The sequence below is a fragment of the Marmota monax genome, unplaced genomic scaffold, assembly GCF_021218885.2.
Source record: "Marmota monax isolate L192 unplaced genomic scaffold, Marmota_monax_Labrador192_F-V1.1 WCK01_AAM20220418_F8-fsc00016, whole genome shotgun sequence".
Taxonomy (NCBI): domain Eukaryota; kingdom Metazoa; phylum Chordata; class Mammalia; order Rodentia; family Sciuridae; genus Marmota; species Marmota monax.
Window position 1 is genome coordinate 1,454,474 of NW_026695209.1, and position 20,576 is coordinate 1,475,049.

Sequence of the window (20,576 nt, forward strand, 5' to 3'; positions counted from 1 at the left end):
CAGGAGCATCACCTTAGAGATAGTGAAGGGTAGATGAACATATAAAATATATATATTTTAACACTATACACACACACACACACACACACACGGACAATACCAAGGATGTGTGGTAGCACTTCAGATGAGATAGCCCTTGAGAGTTAGCCATTTTGAGAAATGACACTCAGGTTTTCAATTAGTCATTGGATGCAACTTTCCTCAGGAAAGGGGGCATATTTTTGAGGAGGCTGTCTTCAACTAATGCAATTCTGGAAGAGGAATTGACAGCTCAGAGATGTCGCTCAAGATCTTCTTAGGACTTGGGAGAGTAAATATCTCCATCCTGGATAGAGATTCAGCCAGCATAGCACTGTGTTCACCGAAACAAACACCTTGGTTTTATCTATGACAAGAAATCTATATTTTAATAGTTGCTAAGGATTTTGGTTCAGCCAGTCAATGACATCAGTTCTGCGGTATTACTGTCTTGTTCTTGGTCGGTCTTTCTTTCTTTCTTTTTAATTTTTTTTAGTTGTATATGGACATAATGCCTTTATTTTATTTATTTATTTTTATGTGGTGTTGAGGATGGAACCCAGTACCTCATACATGAGAGACAAGTGCTCTGCCACTGAGCCACAATCCCAGCCCCTCTTGGTCTTTATTTATAAAAAACATAATGTTGATCCAATTTCATTAATCAAAATTTGGAAAAGGGAAAAACAAGGTGGTATCAATCATTATGGCTCTCTTTATTAAGCAACCTAAAGTTGGCCTTAAAGTCCTAGGAGAGGCTTACTCTTTATTCTTATTGTCAATGATTGGGTCACAGGACAAGAGATATTGGCAAATTTGATCCTTTTTTTTTCTTTTGAAGATCAAAGATTGTCTTGATTCACTTACATTATTTTTCCTGACGCTTGAAATATAGTTCCCTGATGAGGCTTGTTAATAAAAGAAAAGCCAGGATAGATAACATGGAAAGCCAAGGAGCAGGATTAGTCACCGGTCGTTTTATTCTTGTTTTGTAACCACATTGACCTCTAAAAAGTGTATACTTTAATGCCATCCTAATGGTTGCTTAGGATATTGGTTGCTTAGGATCTGGGGCATCTGAGGAGGGAGGATCTGAGGTTTGGCACAGAGCAAATATCACTTCTTCTAAACTAGAGCTTATCTTAACTCAATCAATACCTTTGAATCTGCAGATGGACAAAGAAGAAGAAAGTGTGAGTGCAAAGAACAGGGATAATGCTCTGGATTTAGGTGGGAATTCCACCCTTGTGTGTAATAGGTTACAAAAGAATGACTAAAGATATCCAGTTCTACTTAATGAGAACTAGCCTATCCTTTCATTTAGATCAAATCTCTTTACCACCAAACGCATTTCGAGTCCTAGTAGCTTTGTCTCAGTGCTGCTGTGTATTGGCATTGATTTTGGACTATATTGCGTCTGCAGTAAATTAGCTTAGTGAGTCTTGAAAAATGGGGTCATAGAGTCCTTAGAAATTTAGGGCTGGAGAGATTTTGGAAATCATCTCATGCAAAGCTCATAATTTTATACACAGGAAACTGTATAAACTGAGGTCAAGAAAGGGCAAGTAGCCCCAAAGAAATATAGGTATGAACTTTTGAAAAATCTGTTTGTTTTTTTTCCTTTTTCTTTCTTATTAAGCACTAGTTAGTCATTTTACTGATCTTGGACTTCTCTTTGGATTGATTTGAGCAGAATATGATTGTGATTGTCACCAAAAGTTGAAAAAAAATGTTTATATTCAGGGAAAAGAAATGACATCAAAAAAAAAGATAGCTTAAATAATTTTTGTAAGATTGAAGTCTACTTTGTGAGCCAAAGTAAGTCAAACATTAGAAGTACCACCTTTTGACAAAGTAATTATTTTAAAAATAATACTTGATGATTGTTATTAAATTCACAGAACAATTAACATGTTTCTGAATCAGCAAAATAAAATAGATATTTCAGCAAACAGCTATTTAACTTGGTGATGTCCCAGCAGTCCAAATCTAAACATAGATTTCAATGGCTCAAGTTTGTTTAATGGGAAAACCTATCCAAAGAGAAACATTTGTTTCATCTGTAGTGAGGAAATATTCATCTGCTATTAGGTTGGTACAGAAAGCCAAGAGTTTGCAAAAATTTCCACCGCCTGCTTGTTGCTTGTGATCCAATTGATGAAAATATTTGAATAAAAAAGAAAAGAAAAAAAAGGAAAAGAAAATCAATGGGGTGGGTGGTCAATCACTTTTTAAAATGCAGCTTTGGCAAAACATTATGTGGGGATTGGGCATTTCAACAACTGAATAACATTTTTTTTCTGTTATTGGATGTGCTACCTTTGGGAGTACAAATAGAATTCCAGCACCAATGAACTGGCAAAGGTGAATTTAAATAGCAAAGTCATCTGCAATAGTGACTATTGTGAGAGGGACTTTCAAGATACTGGATGCTTCTTTAATGTTCTGTTTTAGCCCATAATAATTAGAAAACCATCCAAACTATTCTTTTGTTTCTGCATTCAATGTTTTAATAATGTGTATCAATTCATTTTGCTGATGATATTTGGATTGAACCCAGGGCTTCCTATATACTATATAAGTTTTTTACCACTGAGCTGTACCTGTAGCCAAATAATATGCATTAGATGGAAATTTGCTTGATAAAATTTTACCTTATAATAAGAGGGGACATTGGAGAGATTTCTGGTTAAAATGTTTCATTTTGTAATCAAAGACATCAAGGCAAGATAGGACAACTAACTTTGTCACAATCTCAGAGCTAGTTGTGACAGGCTTCAGGGTTCTTCCATTATATTCTATTATTCTAGAAAGAATGATGGGTGGCAGGTATCTCTCAGTCTCTACTGTCTTAACACAGTCTATAAAATTAGGCTGTACATTGAACCAGCATATCTTTTTTCACTGTTTTCACAACAGGACAAGATATAAAGGATGGTTAAAGGCATAGTTTTTAAGAAGTAACAAATAAGAGGAAATAAATGCTATAAAACACAGAAGCATATTATGCTTATCATAAGGGAAAATAGTTTTACATGTTTTAACAGATCTTGAGAACTTGTATGTACATGAAACACACTTCAATATTTGAGGTTCATTTGGACTGTTTAGAATTCCCAAGGCATTTTAGGAAACATATATGTTATTTTGTATATGCTTAAAATCTTAAGAAGAGAAAAACTATATGGAGACTTAAAATTTGAATAAGGCAAATTTTCACACAACCTCTAACAATCAGAAACAAAATGTAATTTCAGTGATATTTATTGAACTTCTGATAGAAAAATCACATATTGATATAATTAAAATCAATGCCTCATATAACCTATCATTGAACTATGTATTGGGCATTGTCAACTCCGGAAATCTCACTATTTTTTAAAATTTGAAGGCACATTTTTTGGGATTATATTTTATATATAATTTAAGACCCTTGACCTTTTAAGTTTAGCTTATTTCGATTAATATAATGTTTTCAAGTTCCATCCATTTTCCTGCAAATGACATAATTTCATTTTTCTTTATGGTGGCATCAAACTCCATTGTGTATATGTACCACATTATTTTTTATCCACTCATCCATTGATAGACACCAAGGCTGGTGCCATAGTAGGGCTATTTGAATTGTGCTTCTATAAACATGAATATGTTTGTGTTGCTATCATATGCTGACTTTAATTCTTTAGGATAATATGAATGAGTGCTACAGCTAGTAGCTGTAGACTCCTAGTCTTTGGAGGAAAGGAACCTCCATACACTCTTTCAATTATTATAAATATATAATCCCAAAAATATGCCTTCAAATTTTAAAAAATAGTGAGGCTTCCAGAGTTGACAATGTCAGTGTTTGGAAAAAAAGATTTTTGGTACTGATCATGAATTTCTTGCCAGATGTAAACAAATGGTGTTTTGCTTTGGCATACACATAAAGATAATTTTTAAGTTCAATTTGCATTTCTAAATGCTAATCTGGAAAGACACATGCCCCTTTTTGCATTATAAAACAAAACACACCAGTGCCATTCTATGTCATTTTTCCATTAAACTTCTTCCTTTGACTATGGCCCTTCATGGTAACAAATGGGCCATAACAAAGAGCAGGGAGATATTACTTGTCCCATAAGTTCTTTGTCATTGATCTCTACTATTATTAGGATAAGACACTGGTACCTCAAACAATGCCCACCCCTGATATGAAAATAGATCTTTTGTTATGTGTCTATTGTTACAATTCTCCAATATTACAATTAAAACCTAGAGATTATTTTAATCAAGTGTTAGTCACAGAAAGTGATGTTGCAAAAAAATGTAATAGTCCAGGAACAACCTGAAATGAGACAAACCCTGTGCAAAAATTCTACAAGGCTTTCAATGAAGAATTAACACCAATACTCCTTAAATTATTCCATGAAATAGAAAAGGAGGGAACTCTTCCAAACTCATTCTATGATGTTAGTATCACACTGTTACCAAAAGCGGGCAAAGACACATAAAGGAAAGAAAATTTCAGACCAATACCCCTAATTAATAGAGATGCAAGAATTCTCAATAAAATTCTGGCAAACTGCATGCAAATCATATTAAAAAGATAGTGCGCCATAATCAAGTGGAGTTTATCACAGGGATGCAAGGTTGGTTCAAGATACAGAAATCAGTTAGCATAATTTATCACATCAAGAATCATATGATCATCTCAACAGATGCAGAAAAAGCACTAGTCAAAATAGAGCTCCCCTTCATGTTCAAAACTCTAGAAAAACTAGGGATAATAGGAACATATCTCAACATTGTAAAAGCTAAATATGCTAAGCCCAAGGCCTAAATCATTCTAAATGGAGAAAAATTGAAAGCATACCCTCTAAAAACTGGAAGAAGAATTTCAAGAATTCTGGTTAGAATTCTTGAAATTCTAGCCAGGGAAATTAGACAGGAGAAAGAAATTAAAGAGATATAAATAGGGAAGGAAGAACTCACACTATCACTATTTGCCAATCACATGATTCTGTATTTAGAAGACTCAAACATTCCACCAGAAATCTTCTATAACTAATAATAAATGAATTCAGCAAAGTAGCAGGATAGAAAATCAACACCCATAAATCAAACATGTTCCTATACATCACTGATGTATCCACTAAAAGAGAAATTAGAAAAACTACCCCATTCATAATAACCTTAAAAAAATAAAATACTTGGGAATCACTCTAACAAAAGAAGTAAAGAACTCTATAATGAAAACTATGGAACATAAAAGACATAAGTTGAAGAAGACCTTAGAAGATGGAAAGGTTGCCCTTGCTCCTGGATAGGCAGAATTAATATTGTCAAAATAGACATTCTACCAAAAGAATTATACATATGTAATGCAATGCCTACTAAAATCATAATGACATTCTTTATAGAACTAGAAGAAGTAATCATGAAATTCATTTGGAAAAATAAGAGACCCAGAATAACAGAAGTAATCCTTAGCAAGAAGAGTGAAATATGAGGCATAATACCAGATTTTAAACTATATTACTGAGCCATAGTAACAAAAATGACATGATATTGGCACCAAAACAAAACATAAACCAATGGTACAGAACAGAAGACACAGATATAAACCTAGATAAATATGATTATCTCATAGTAGAAAAAGTTGCCACAAACATTCATTGGAGGAAAGAAAGCCTCTTCAATAAATGGTGCTGGGAAAACTGGAAATCGATCTGTATCAAAATGAAATTAAACCCCTGTCTCTCACCCTGCGCAAAACTCAACCCAAAGTGAATCAAAGGTTTAGGTACTAAACAAAAGCCCAGCACCTAATACAAGAAAAAGTAGGCCCAAAGCTTCACGATGTTTGGCTTAGGATCTGACTTCCTTAACAAGACTCCTAAAGCACAAGAAGTAAAATCAAAAATGAATGAATGAGATAGATTCAAATTTAAAAAAAAAAGCAGTCTTCTCGGCAAAGAAAACAATCAATATGGTGAAAAGAGAGTCTACAGAATGGGATAAAATCTTTACTAGAGGCCCCTCAGATAAAGCATTAATCTCAAGAACTCAAAAATCTTATCACTGAAAACAAAATAACCCAGTTAATAAAAGGGCTAAGGAACTGAAGAGACACTTCACAGAAGAAGAAATTCAATTGATCAACAAATATATAAAAAATGTTCAACATTTGTAGCAATTAGAGAAAAGCAAATCAAAACTACTCTAATATTTCATCTCACTCCAGTCAAAATGGCAATTATTAAGAATACAGGAAACAATAAATGTTGCAAGGATGTGGGGGAAAAGGTACACGCATACACTGCTGGTGGGACTGCAAATTGATGCAACCACTATGGAAAGCAGTATGGAGATTCCTTAGAACACTTGGAATGGAATCACCATTTGACCCATCTATCTTGGGTCAAATCCTTGATTTATACCCAAAGGTCTTTAGTCAGCATACTACAGTGACACAGTCACATCAATGTTTATAGCAGCTCAACTCACAATAGCTAAAATATGGAACCAAACTTGATGCCCTTCAATAGATGAATGTTTAAAGAAAATATGGTGTATATACACACAATGGAGTATTAGTCAGCCTTAAAGAAGAATAAAGTTATGGCATTTTCTGGTAAATGGATGCAGCTAGAGAACATTATGCTAAGTGAAATAAGCCAATCCCAAAAATGTTTTCTCTGATATACTGATGCTACTTCACAATAAGGGTGTGTGTGTTAAGGAACAATAGAGCCATCCTGGACTAGGCAGAGGGAAGTAAAGTGAGGTGAGTGGGTATGGGAATAGGAAGGACAGTAGAATGAATTGGACATTATTACACTATATGCATATATGACCACACTGCCAGCGTGATTCTGCGTAACGTACCAACAGAAGAATGAGAAGTTTTGATGTGTCAAAATACATTCTACTATCGTGTCTCTGTATTTTTAAAGGGATAGTAACAAAAATATGAATATGTGAAATTTGTGACAGAGACCATTATGTGTCTTACTTAGTCTAGAAACTTACCATTTCGATTTTTAGAGAAAAACTTTGCTGACACCTATGTTAAGTATGGTATGTATATAGTTGATGTTTAATTTAAACTCCTCACACTCGGAGGAGCACTATACTAATATTGACAAAGGGAATGGGTGAATCAAAAAGTGTGAAGAGGTACAGGTTAAAGGTAGCATTTATAAGGTGTAAACATCTCAAGCTCACGATAATTTTTTATATATTATTCTCAATTCTGGTTAGAAGGAATGATCTTTTCCCATCATGTTATATTTTTGTATGGAGAATAGGCCAAATTGTCCTATGTCACTCATTTGTAGTGATATAGGCAATTGTAATTCACAAACATGAACTAAAAAATTTCTAGCAGTGGTAAGAATTTTTAAAATGGGAATTTTAAAAAAGACTATTTAAATCACAAAGCAGTAGAAAATACTTGAGTAATTGAAGGTATAGTTTATGATAGAAAATTAAAATTTCTCAATAACCATTATATGTATTAATGATAACAATAATATATTTAATCTTGTGATCAGAAAGCAATAATTTTGGCCTTTCCCTTTCAGTTCTAAAAAGATTGGAATTAGGTTTATGAAGCAAATTTAACCTAATTTGCAACTTGAAAAATGAGAACACTGCCTTCCATAGTTTTGTTTAATAGAATCGAGGTTAGCAAAATTTGTGGGGAATGGAATGTTGCTGGGATTGACTCAGTTTCCCCCTTACACATGCCTCTTGAATGAAAATACTTTTAATAATCATCCGTCAGAAACTTTATTCAGTTAGCTAGCTGTTATATTTTGAAGTTTTGTTCTAATGAAGGAGAGTTAGCAATAATAGATTGATTTCTGATTTTGCTTTTTTAAAAAAAAATAGAAGAAAATTATTGGTGTTAAAATATCAATTTAGAATCATTTTTAAATGAATAAATATTTCAGTGAATTCATCACAAAATAATTTACTGAGTATGATGTAAGTTTGTAAAACTGGATATAGCCAGTATTCAATTATTGAGGGATTATATCGAAATTTTCAAGTTGACCAACAGAGATAGAGAAAGAGACAGAGGGTGGGGAGAGAGAGAGAAAGGAAAGAGGAAAAGAGAGAAATTGAGAGTGGTGGGGAGATGGAGAGAGAGAGACATAGGAGTTCTATTAAAAATAAACAAAAACAAAAAGAAGCAGATTGTAGATGTGATTGACCTCTGAAAAGTCATGGGATCCCATGGGAAAAAAACAAAAACAAAAAAATCTTAATTCTTTAAATATAAGACTAACCAGCCCCAATGTACCCACTATCAATTTTTACTAAAGCAAAATACACCAAGAATCGGGATCACATTTTGTTTAATGCCATTCATAGTTTAACTTCATGGTACGTATATGAAAATCTTACATTATTAACCACCCAAGCCCATCTCTTTTAAAATCATGTCAAAATATTTCTAGTAGGAGTTGATTTTGAATAACCAGAATACCACACTAATTATTTTTCAAACAAAAAGCTCCATAGACTGCAAACTGTAATAAAATTTGCTGCCTCAATGACCCAAGTATTTATTGAATTCACTGTGGATCAACATTTAAGCTGGGATTTGCTAGAAGAATCAATTTCATCTTCTCACATGACAGGGGTTATCTGGCTATTATCCAGAATGACTAAGAAAAGATAACTGTGTTATGTTTTTCTCCCCTCCATCCAGTATTCGGGTGTAAAGAAGTTTTCTTGTATAATGCAGACCTACAAGAGTAAGTCCAGCCAAATAAAAATGCCAGGGCAGAAATGTCCTCATGCTCCAGAAACTTGAGCTAGCATCAATCACAGTGACTGCTTAAACATCGGATAAAGAAAGTCACATGACCAAACTCAAAATTAAACAGGAGAAGCACTGCAAGGCTAAGAGTCCAAAGAACATGCATAAGGAGCATATTAATTGTGTCTGTGAATACAAACAGTTTGCCACAAAGAACTTGTTTTCTTCATGTTCTTAATATATTTACATGTACATTTTCTCTACCTAATGACCCCCTGATGAAATATCATTTTAAAAATTATTCCTAATCAAGTTCATTTGGGATATAATTTACATACACTAAAATTCATCTACTTTGAGTATGCATTTGCATGAATTTTGGAAAATAAATATACTCATGTAACCACTACTCCAATCAGGTTGTAAAATATTTTCAAATTCTTAAACAGTTCGTTCATGGTTCTTTGTTGAAACGACCAATGCCTGAATCAGACAACCTTGATAAGATTTTTTTTTCATGCTAACTAGACATTTGTTTGTTTGTAGAAATTATATGTTCACAGCAAAATTGAGCATAAGAAATTTTACAAATATCTCCTGTCCCCCCAACACAAATAGCCTCCCCAGTTGTCAGTGTCTCTAACCACTGTTATATTTGTTCTAATGGAAAAACCTACCTAGACACATCATTAGGACCCCAAATCCACAGTTTACATTAGGGTTCACTCTTGGTGTTGTACATTATGTAAGTCTTGACATGAATGAATCCACCATTATAGTATAGAGAGTAGGTTTCATGCCCTAAAAATCCTCTGTGCTCCACTCCATCATCTGCTCCCCCTGGACAATCCCTGACTATCTTGTTTTTTTTTTTTTCTTCTTTTTTAAAAAATATTTTCATAGTTTTGCTGTATAGAATGCAAGAATGCCAAATATTTAGAATTTTATAATACATAATCTTCAGATTGAGTTGTTCCACTTGGCAATATGCATTTAAGTTTCTTCTATGTATTTTCAGGATTGATAACTCATTCCACCGTAATGTTGAAAAATATTTCTTTGTTTGGATGTGGAACAATTTCTTTAGTCATTCACCCACTATAGTACATTTTGACTGCTTCTGAATTTTGGAAATTAGAAATAAAATTGAGTATTCCTGTGCATGTTTTTGTGTGGATTTGATGTGATTTTTATTGCTAAAGATTTTTCTGTTATAGAATTATATATACATGGAATTAGATTTTTCTTCTTTTCCATTTTGCTCTTTTGTTCAGCATAATTTTTTTTGGTACTAGGGATTAAACTCAGGGGTATTCAACCACTGAGCCACATCCCCAGCCCAATTTTGTATTTTTTATTAGAGACAGCGCCTTATCATTGCTGAGGCTGGCTTTGAACTTGTGATCCTCCTGTGTCAGCCTCCCACATCAGCATAATATTTATGATACATTTATGCAACAGATACATACATCAGCACCCCTTTTCTTTTTCTGTTAAGAAATATTCCGTCATATGAATATGCTCTAATTTTCTTATTCAGCTGTTATTAGACATTGGGCTTTTCCAGTTTTGGGATGTAATAAATACAGATGCTATAAACATTTTTGTACAAGCCTTTTAATAGATACATTTTTATTTCTCTTAATTAAACACTTTAGAATGATAGTATGAACTCATATAGTTTAGGTGTTTTTAATTTTATAGAAAGTTGGAAACCTATTTTCCAAAATAGCTATAATATTTTATACTTTCAATAGGAATGTATAAAATGATGCATTGCTACACATTCTTTCCAATAGAAAGGAAAAGGACTTATGATTGATTCACATATGGTCAATATTTTGAAAAATATAGCCATTCTGTTTGCATGTAGTACATTTTGTGGAATTTTAAAGGAAAACAACCTTTTTGAAGTATAACCCTCAATAAATGACCACATTAGAGTGCATTTTTATGAGTTTTGTTAAATGTACACATCAGTGTAACCATCACAGTCAATAAATCAAAAATTTATCTTCCAAAGGGTTGTCTTTTGCAGTTGATCGTCCCCATTCCTGGACTCTGGAAGTCATGGATCTTTATTTCCACAGCTTTCCATTGTTTTTTGCCTTCATTGTGTCATTTAAATGCAGTCATATTATATGTACATCTTTGTGTGTTACTCAGCATGATACTTTTGAGATTTTTCTTTGTCACTTTGAGAATCCATTTCTTTTTATGTTCAATTGATATGCATAATTATATTACAAGTTCTTTTGCAAAGTCATGGTTCTGTTTAGCATGCTACCAGCAGTGTATGAGAATTGCTTTTGTTCTTATTCTATCACTTGATTTTGCTGGACTTTTCATTTTTAGATACTTTAGTATTTGTGTATCTCACTGCAGTTCTATTTGTTTCCTTGACAAGTGATGATTTTGAACATCTCCACCTTATTTGCCAGTTCATATTTTCTTTTGTATGATACCCATTCAAAGTTTGTGCCTGATTTCTGAACTTCCTCATTTATCTTCTCATTATTGGATTATGTGAATTTTTTGTTAATTCTGAATACAAATGTTTATATAAATTCAAGCCATTAATTTTTCTTCCATGGTATAGAAGTTTTTCTTGTATTAGTATAGTGCTTACATTAAGGCATAGCAAATTTGTCTTAACATTTTGTTTTCAAAATTTTACATTACAGTATACATATTAAACCTATAATCTGATTTGAGTTCATTTGAGTATGTACTTTGAGTGAGGTAAAAATAGACACTTGTTGGAGTCTATAAACAAGTCAGGATGGCGCCTGGCAAATGTTAGAGTCTGTAAACAAGTCTGGATGGCGCCTGGCAAAATGCCAGAGGGAGTGGTTTGTGAAGTAACCCCAGCGAGCCATTATGTGTGGAGATTTCTTATTGGTTGACTGCTGTATCAAGTTTATGTTAATTAAGATAAGCTGTGTGGTATGTATCCCTCCGGTCCTACAATAAACGGCTCCTACTCCTGCTGTATCAACATACACAAGTTATTCGTCACCCCCCGGTTATTTTGCTTCAGCCAGCGGGACTGCGGCAGACACTCATTACATATATGGAAATTACATAAGCCTGATATAATATATATTTCTATATGTTGATTAGATATATCATTACATATGTTTTATATGTAACTACATATTTATTTTATAAAAAATATATAAATACATATTCAGTTGTTCTAGCACTCTTTCTTGTAGATAATTTTCTCCTTCCATTAAATGTTTTTGGATGTTTTTGGAAAACAACTGACACCAATATGAATATTTGGGTATATTCTCTTCGATCTTTATCTGCATGATTTCCTGCACTGTTTTATTGCAGTTTCATTAAAAAGAAAGAAAGAAAAAAAATCTTGACCTCAGGTCCTATAAATCCTCAAAAGTTTTTTTTTTTTCTTCTTCTAATTGCTTTGGCTATTGGCAGACCTTCGTATATATTTGAGAATCACCTGGTTGAATTCTTCAAAAATTATTCTGAGTTTTCTTTTTTTTCACTAGAATTTAATTGAGTCTTTATATCAACAGTTCTGAAGGGTCAAGGTGCTGGCAGGGCTCTGAGGCTCTCAAGAGAAGTCTGTTCCATGCCTTGCTCCAAGCTTCTAGCCAGCGCAGTCCCTGTGGTGTTCCTTGGCTTGTTAATGCATCCCTCAAATCTCAACCTCTGTCTTAATATGCCATTCTTCCCTTCCTATGTCAAATGTATCTAGGTTGTGACCAGATTTCTCTTGTTTTGTAAAGGAGACCAATCATTGTCTTAAGGGAATAACCTAATCTAATATGGTCAAATCTTGGTTTTATCTTCGAAGACCCTATTTCCAAGTGAGATTGTATGTATAAGTTCTAAGTAGACATGGATTTGGGGAACAGTATTCAGTTTAGTGTAGTATGATTGTAATGAACATATTTTTCAGTTTGATTTTTATATTGAAATAAATAAAACTTTTATGTTTACCATACACCCTGTACTATTGCTAAATTTATTTATGAGTTGTAGAAGATATTTGAAGATTATTTAAGATTTTCTACACACATGATTTTTCCATTTATAAACAAATACAAATTGCTTTTATTTGTTTTTTCTTACATTATTTATTCTATTGGCCAGAGGCAATCCTGAATAAAAATGACAAAAATGTACATCATTGGATTGTTCCTGTTTTCAGTAGAATGTGTTGAGTCATTTACCATTAAGTGTGTTAAGCATAAAGGTTTTTTTTTTTTTTTTTTTTTTTGTGTGTGTGTGTGAATTTTGTTTGTTGCTTTTCCTGTAAATAAAATTTAAGATTGAGGACATTTTCTTCTATTCTTATTTGCTATCAATGCATTCCATTTCCACAAACAATTTGTTTTCTTCAAATGAGATTTTTATTTTAACTTGTTTCTTAACTGCAAAGCATTTTAGCACTCTTATACTACTGTAACAGAACAGAGACTGGGTAAATTATTAATAATAGAAGTTTTTTTGACTTATGATCCTAGAGGCCAGAAAGTCCAAAACTGAGGGGCCATATTTTGTGAGATTTCTCTTGCTTCATCATTGCATAGTGGAAGAGCAAGGAAGCACACACACTAGAGGAAGAGAATGGAGAAGATCCCATCCCTTTTATCAAGAACTCGTCGATCCATTCATGAGGGCAGAGCTTTTGTGAACATATCACCTGTTAAAGACCCTACCTCATGTTATAACCATGGAGATTAAATTTTGGTATAAGTTTTGCAGGGGACATTCCAACCTTACAATGAAGTCAACTCTTCATATGATTCTTTGCTTGGTTTCACTTGGGTTTCCATGAAGTTGCATCCACAAATTGACAGTTATGACTGGCTCAACTGGAATGTTACATCAATTGTGTCTCTCTCCAGTGGTGTAATTGGACAACCTTCATGGTGGCTTGGGTTACCCAGATCTCCCCACTGCAAGACAACAGGCACTCTTAAAATTTAGGTTCAGAATTGGCTAACCATTTTCGATGGGTAGAGACTGCACAAATTCTGGAAGGTTGGTTCCCTGAGGATCCAGGATTTTGGGAAGCAACTTGTTTGTGTGCATTTAGCTAGACTCTGAAGTGCATTTCTTAGTGATTTCTATGATGTGACTCCAGATAGCACCCTGCCCATGTGACAGAACAACAGTAGGTTTTGTAGGTCACAGTTACATTTCCTACTTAAGCACACCCCTTTGCTTTTTCTGAAGTATTTTGAAGTAAATTAAATTATCAAAACTGTAAGTGTGGATTTATATGCTTAACAATTTTACACATTAACATTTAGTAGTAAAACTCTAATGTTAAAAAAAGTAGAAAAATATTTAAAACAAATGTCAAATTAGTGACATTTATATACAAAAATCAAGGTAAATTGAAAAATACTAAGCCCCAAATAAAAATAAAAGGGCTGAGGATAAAATGCAGTGTTAAAGTACTTGTGAAATATGCAATATGTCCCTTGGTTTCATCCCCAGCACCCCCTCAACACAAACACACGCAAAAGGAAAGAAAGAAATAAAAAAGAAAAACTAGGAAAATAATTTTAAATTGTCCAAAGAGTTAATATAAATGGATACCAATATGAATAAGAAAACCATGCTTAATTTAAAAAATAACACTGTATTTATAAAAACTGAAATACCTCCCCAAAACAAAACAAAAATAACAAAAACATACAAGCAAACACTTCTAAAGCAAAACTTTGGACCTAATCTTGTACTACAGATAGGTTTATGAAAAATGTTTGTCTTTAGCAAATGTGTGTAAAATGCACACAGCGAGCCCCCAAATAAATTATCCCTAGTTGGAAATTTGATTTCTATTGAAATAAACATAAAAAATTGTATAGATTAATAAGCTAATATAATCAAAGCTAGCATATTCATAGAACTAAAATCTCCTACAAAATGTTGTAACTAAATTCATTTCTTGATAAAAAATCAATTATCTTATTGTGAGTGAGTTCTCCTGAGACTTTATTCTGCTCTCCACCTCTTAGCCCCAGTTCACCTCCTTTGACTTCTCAGCCTCCACTTATTGTACCTTCTCAATCCTTCCCTAGATATGTATAAAATAAATAGTGGCACATACAACTCATAATTCCTCAAAAAAATTATCTCTGAGGAAGTCAATTTAGAATCAGCTCTGCCTTTTGGCAAGTGTTGGTAAGGACCACTCACTCTGTAAGCTTAGCCATCTTGTAGTATCATTTGTTATTTTCTATTGAGCTCTCCTCAAGTTTCTTAATCCCTTATGACTAGAAACTAAGCATTGCAACCATGTCTCCTGCATTTCAAACCATGCTAGCACATTTTAAGACTCTATAGATATTGTTAAATCCAGCAGAATGCAATCTCAACTTCCATTGATCTTTTCTGTTACTCTAATTTGGCAGTGTATTTTGCTTAATTTTTGGCAGTATATTTTCCCATAAGTCAGTATTGGAAAAAAAAAAAGATCTGCAAAATAATTTGAACATATAATGTGGTACTATGTCTTCAATAATTCACATCCTGAAGAGTGTAAACATGCATGCTCCCCAAACCATGTTCTGATTCTTTGTGCTGAAAAATAATGAAACACACTCTATGCATTATTTAATCAACCCATACATCATGCTCATTTTTAGCTGTCTCCAACAAAAGGCCCTGTTTTAAATACTCATCAAAATAATATACACTAGTAGTTTTTAAAAATTCAACTTCAGCTCCAATTACTTCATAAATTCAGAGGTTTAACTGGAAAGAGCACACAATTCCACTAGGATTAGTGGTAATCTCTGGGAGAGCAGAGAGCATGTCTAAGTAGTACTGTAGTCTTAGCAGTTCACAGGGACATTATGGAAGAGCGCCCTGGAGAACATGAATGACAGTCAATTGCATTCAAGGGACAGTTGGAATATTTGTAACCATTATTAAACTATTTTCTCCACAATCTTCATGTATGCTTGCCTATAAGTCAATAAATATATTCATATAATGGATAAAATCTGCCTGAAAAAAGCCCACATAACTTACTTCTCATTATACATGCAAAATTTTACATATACAAGACTTCAAATAACTTTTTAATCACTGAATGAAAAAAAAAGAAACAAAACTCCAGACACTCTTATTAACAATAAATATTTCTTGTTAAAAATATGAGAGAAGAATGTCAAATGTAAACTATCATTAAAGAGGTGCCATGCTAGTTTAATGATTCCGGTAGCAACCAATAAGGTCAAACAAGAAAATTCTTGCAAACATTCAAGTTTTGAAGTTCAGCCATGAGATAGTTGCAGTTCCTTACCCTCAGGCAATATAAAAAGAAACACCCAATAAAAGCAAAGCTTAGTTCACATGAAGCCAGAAAATTAACATTGTTAAATGCAGCCTTACTCTTGCTGTGGAAAATAATTATGCATTGCTGTTGATCACAGGCTTCCATTGAGTAGCTTCCGTTTTTATTGACCAGTAACCTGTGCTTGAGTTCAATCTTTGTCCTAAAATTGAAAATCTGCATCACATGCTAGCTAACTGTTTTTGCTGCTGAGGACATTAGAAAGTCTTTGGATGTGTGCATATGTGTGTGTGTGTGTGTGTGTGTGTGTGTGTGTGTGTGTGTGTAGTATGTTTTAACCAGAACTTCAAAATATTGATTTTGGTGTGTGGAATCCAAGTTTGGGGAAATATTATATTTCTGAATATATGCTTGATTATGTTTTAGGTAAATTAAAGAAACAGTAAGAAATCTTCAAAATGCCTCTCTGGTACTTTTTGCCCTGCTGTATTACTTGCAACTCTCAAGACATTCTAACCTTTTCAATTTGGTTTTGTTTTCTTTTGAATGGATAGTGTGGTACAGGTAATCCATAAATTGCATTATTGCACACTAAATTCTTTTAAAAAAGCATGGTAGGAACTAGCTATTGCAAGAACTATTATTTATCCTAATTGATCCCAGCTGAGCTTGGAAGGGAGCCTGGCCTGAGAGCCTTCAAAGATTTGCCAAAAGGCTGTCAGATTTGATAACTCACACCACTCTGAACTTGGCTCAGTGAGGTCAGTAACAGAGTGAACACTAAGCCTCCCCCCTCCAAATCCAAGCCTGCTTAAAAATGCAGAAACACTGCCAGCTGACTAGCAAGCCACTAGGTTTTCAACTTTGTTTTAAGAGGCTCATGTTTTCTTGGAACTGGGGATGAGCTGGTAAGCAATGAGAAGACATTCCCATGTGGAGCTACAGAGCAGATGTCACCATCCTGTGTGCTGAGAAGCATCTGTTTTTGTTAAAACATGGTTTATGCATTGGCCTAAAGATTTAGAATGAACTGGGTACAAAACAAAACTTTAAATTATGCTTATTTGACTGAGTAATTGAATGCATTCATGAATTTGTATTTGATTGTTTTATGTATATCAATCTTTTTCACATAAAATTCCTTATTTACAAATTTTACAAAGCCTATTGTTTTCCATTATCAAAACTTCAGTTGAATGATCTTTAGAGTGTGAATAATTTGCAATATTAAGTTGTAAGCAGCTTGAAGAAAATAAAACAATGCTTCTCTCCTCATTGTTACAGCCTCTTTGCTGAACAAAATTCTTTGGCTCATGACAGAACACCAAGAAATATTTGTTGGATGAATGAACAAATGAAGAAATAATTGCATGAATGAAGACAATAGACCACCTATTTTAAGACTTATTTTTTCTCTTAGTTCAATAAATTTCCTTGCTACTGCTGCTTTTAAAGACATTTTTGTAGGAATGTTATTAAACTATATTTTCATAGTATTATCTTAGAATTCTACTGCAACATCCTGACATTTTTACATTGTTCCTGGAAAACTTTAAAAGTAGCCTTGAAATTTAAATGGGAATTTAAGATTAAAAGTTTTTACTCTATTTTATATTTTATGAACATATGTAACTTCTTTATATTTTTGTCATCATAATGGGTTAAAGATGGACACTTCACTGAGAGGAGGGATAACTTTCCCTTCTAGTTGAATCTGAACAGTTGCTATGACTGAGTCTGATGGATAGGGTGCAGCAGAAACAAAATGGTGCACTTCCCAAGGTGAGACTAAAGAATTCTGTTGGTGTGCTCCCTCTTGGAAGCCAGCTCTTGGAAGTAAGACTTCCATACAACCACTGTCTTGTGAGGAAGCCCCAATCTTCCCAGGTGGAGAGGAATAAAACACATGAAGGATACTGGTGTCAGACATGGGGATGAAATTCATGTTATCTTATAGCAGAGTGAAGGGAGGGAGTGAATGACATTAATGCCACACGACCCAGACTGCCCACTTTTCTGAATTTCTGATCTTTGAAAATGTGAATAAATAAAGAGAATATTGTTTTATGACATGAAGATTTGAGGTAATTTCTAGCCACAGAACCATATAACAAATGTATATTTTCATTATCAAGTATTATTTTGAAACATAATAAGTGTGCTTATATACTTTGAGAAAATTGAGAAATAATTCTATATTATGTTAAGACTCGATTTTCATGTGATCCCTCTGGAGATAAATAATTCCTTCCAATATGCATCTATCATGTTAAATTTTTATGGTCATAGTTAAAAATCAAATGGATTGAAGCCTTATCATGACATTAAAATACTTAATAGTCAAAAATGCAAATTTAGTGTTTATTTTATGAACATCTTAAAATGAGTAATCATCTTACCATCTTTATCATCTTAAAATTAGCATATTCATACACCTCAGATGAAGCATTAATCTTCAGGATATTGCATCAGTTTTGAACCAATTACATTCTCTTTACCATAAGAAGATATCTCACATGTCAAGGTCATGTGTAATTTCAAGTGGTGTTCCACCTGTGAACCATTAAATATAATTGTTCCATTTATTTGTTACAAAATACATTTAGTGATGAACTGATCTATTTATTCATTCAATAATATTTAAGGATCCATGGTAGATTGTGGTCTATACTTAGAGAGTTCTTTATTAATATAAACATTAGGCTTGAAATAGCTGTTCTGAGCATATTAATCACTTAGCTCGTTTGCCACTCATCAAGTTTAGAAATAGATTGTCCATTTTACCAGTTCAATCACATTTAGCCATGTTGCAAGCTATTAGAGTTCCATTAAAAGATCATCAAAGGAAGAAGAAAATGACAAATTTCAAATTTTTGACTATTCAAATCACACCTGAAGTGCACTTTGGATCAAATCATGTAGATAGATACACTCATTAATTACTTGAAAAGCAAAAAAAAAAAGTGCTAGTGAGGCGTGTGGTTTCCGTACAATTGGAAAACACTGTCCATTATTGCCTCCTGGCTGTGCTGGGAATGATTCAGCCAGCTAGTGATTTTGCAATTACTACCATATAAACAGGTCAGGCTGGAGCTATAAGAACGTGAAACCTCACCATGCTGTCTTCCTTTCTGCATTCAGCAGGACATGAGTTTGAGTATGAGAAGGATCTCAAACATGAGTTAACAAAATAGAAGTTTATTTTTCTCTCTTTTATAAAATGCCAAGCAGCTAAGATGGCTTCAATCTGGAATGTCTAATGGAGACCCTTTTCTCTATTCTTCTCTCTAGTGACCCTGTTACCTCCTTGGATACAGTACTTCCTTTCTGGCTTCAAGATGGACATGTGAACCGAACCAGGCAAGGTGATGTACACCTGTAATCCCAGCGTCTCAGGAGGCTGAGACAGGAGGATCACAAGTTCAAAGCCAGCCTCTGCAAAAGTGAGGTGGTAAGCAACTCAGGGAGACCCTGTCTCTAAATGAAGTACAATAAAATAGGGCTGGGGATGTGACTCAGTGGTTGAGTACCCCTGAGTTCAATACCCAGTACCAAAAAAAAAAAAAAATGGACATGTGAGAAGAGGGTGGCTACTTTTTCTCTAAGAGTACTTCACATAAAGGCAGATGTGGGCTGGAAATATAGCTCAAGCGATAGCGCAGGCGCTGGGTTCGATCCTCAGCACCACATAAAAATAAAGATGTTGTGTCCACCGAAAACTAAAAAATAAATATTAAAAAAATTCTCTCTCTCTCTCTCTCTCTCTCTCTCTCTCTCTCTCAAAAGAAAAAGGCAGATGTATGGCTTTTACCCATATCCCAGTACTTTAAAGAGTTAGTTGCATAGCCATGCCCAGGTGGAAATATTTGGACTGTGTTTTCTATTCAAAGTATCTGTGTGTAGAGATGAAATTTCTATTGCTGTGGATAAAGTAGAATATGGATATTTAGAGACAGTTAACAATGTTTGGCACATTTTTTCATCACTAATTCAATCCTTTGTGAGCATCTAGTACAGAATTGTCATTTTCTGCCTTCGTTGCTGTCTTAGATGGGGCTACTGTAACAGAATGCCAGGACTGAGTGGTTCAGAAATAATAGAAACTGGTTTTTCATGGTACTGGATGCTGGAGTCTGAGATGGAAAGCAGCAACATGGCCGATTTCTGGTGAGGGCTTGTTCTGGGTTGTAGACTCCTGCTTCCTCACCATCTTGTCTTGTAGAAAGAAAGAACTCTGACATCTTCAGCTCCCCCTTAAGGGCACTAATTCCATAATGAAGGTTCTGCTCTCATAATGTAAGTATGTTCCCTTAGAGAAATCGCCATACTGTTTTCTTCACAGATGTACTAATTTACTTTCCCACCAACAGTGTACAAGAGATACACTTTCCCCACATTCTTCACAACATTGATTATATTTTTGTCTTTTTTCATGATAACCATTGCTACTGGAATAAGAGAAGGCCCCACTGTAGTTTCCCTTTGCATTTCTCTGAGGATTAGTTATGCTAAGCA

At 33.9% G+C, this 20,576-nt stretch overlaps 1 long non-coding RNA gene across 3 annotated transcripts in view; it reads left to right on the forward strand.

Moving 5' to 3' along the window:
* Positions 1 to 20,576, forward strand: part of LOC124083707 (uncharacterized) — a 67,704-nt gene that overhangs the window by 15,414 nt on the left and 31,714 nt on the right. For all 3 annotated transcript variants that reach the window (XR_009225536.1, XR_009225537.1, XR_009225535.1), the window contains one exon: positions 19,353 to 19,512. This is a non-coding gene — a long non-coding RNA (uncharacterized LOC124083707). The remainder of the gene's footprint in view (positions 1 to 19,352; positions 19,513 to 20,576) is intronic.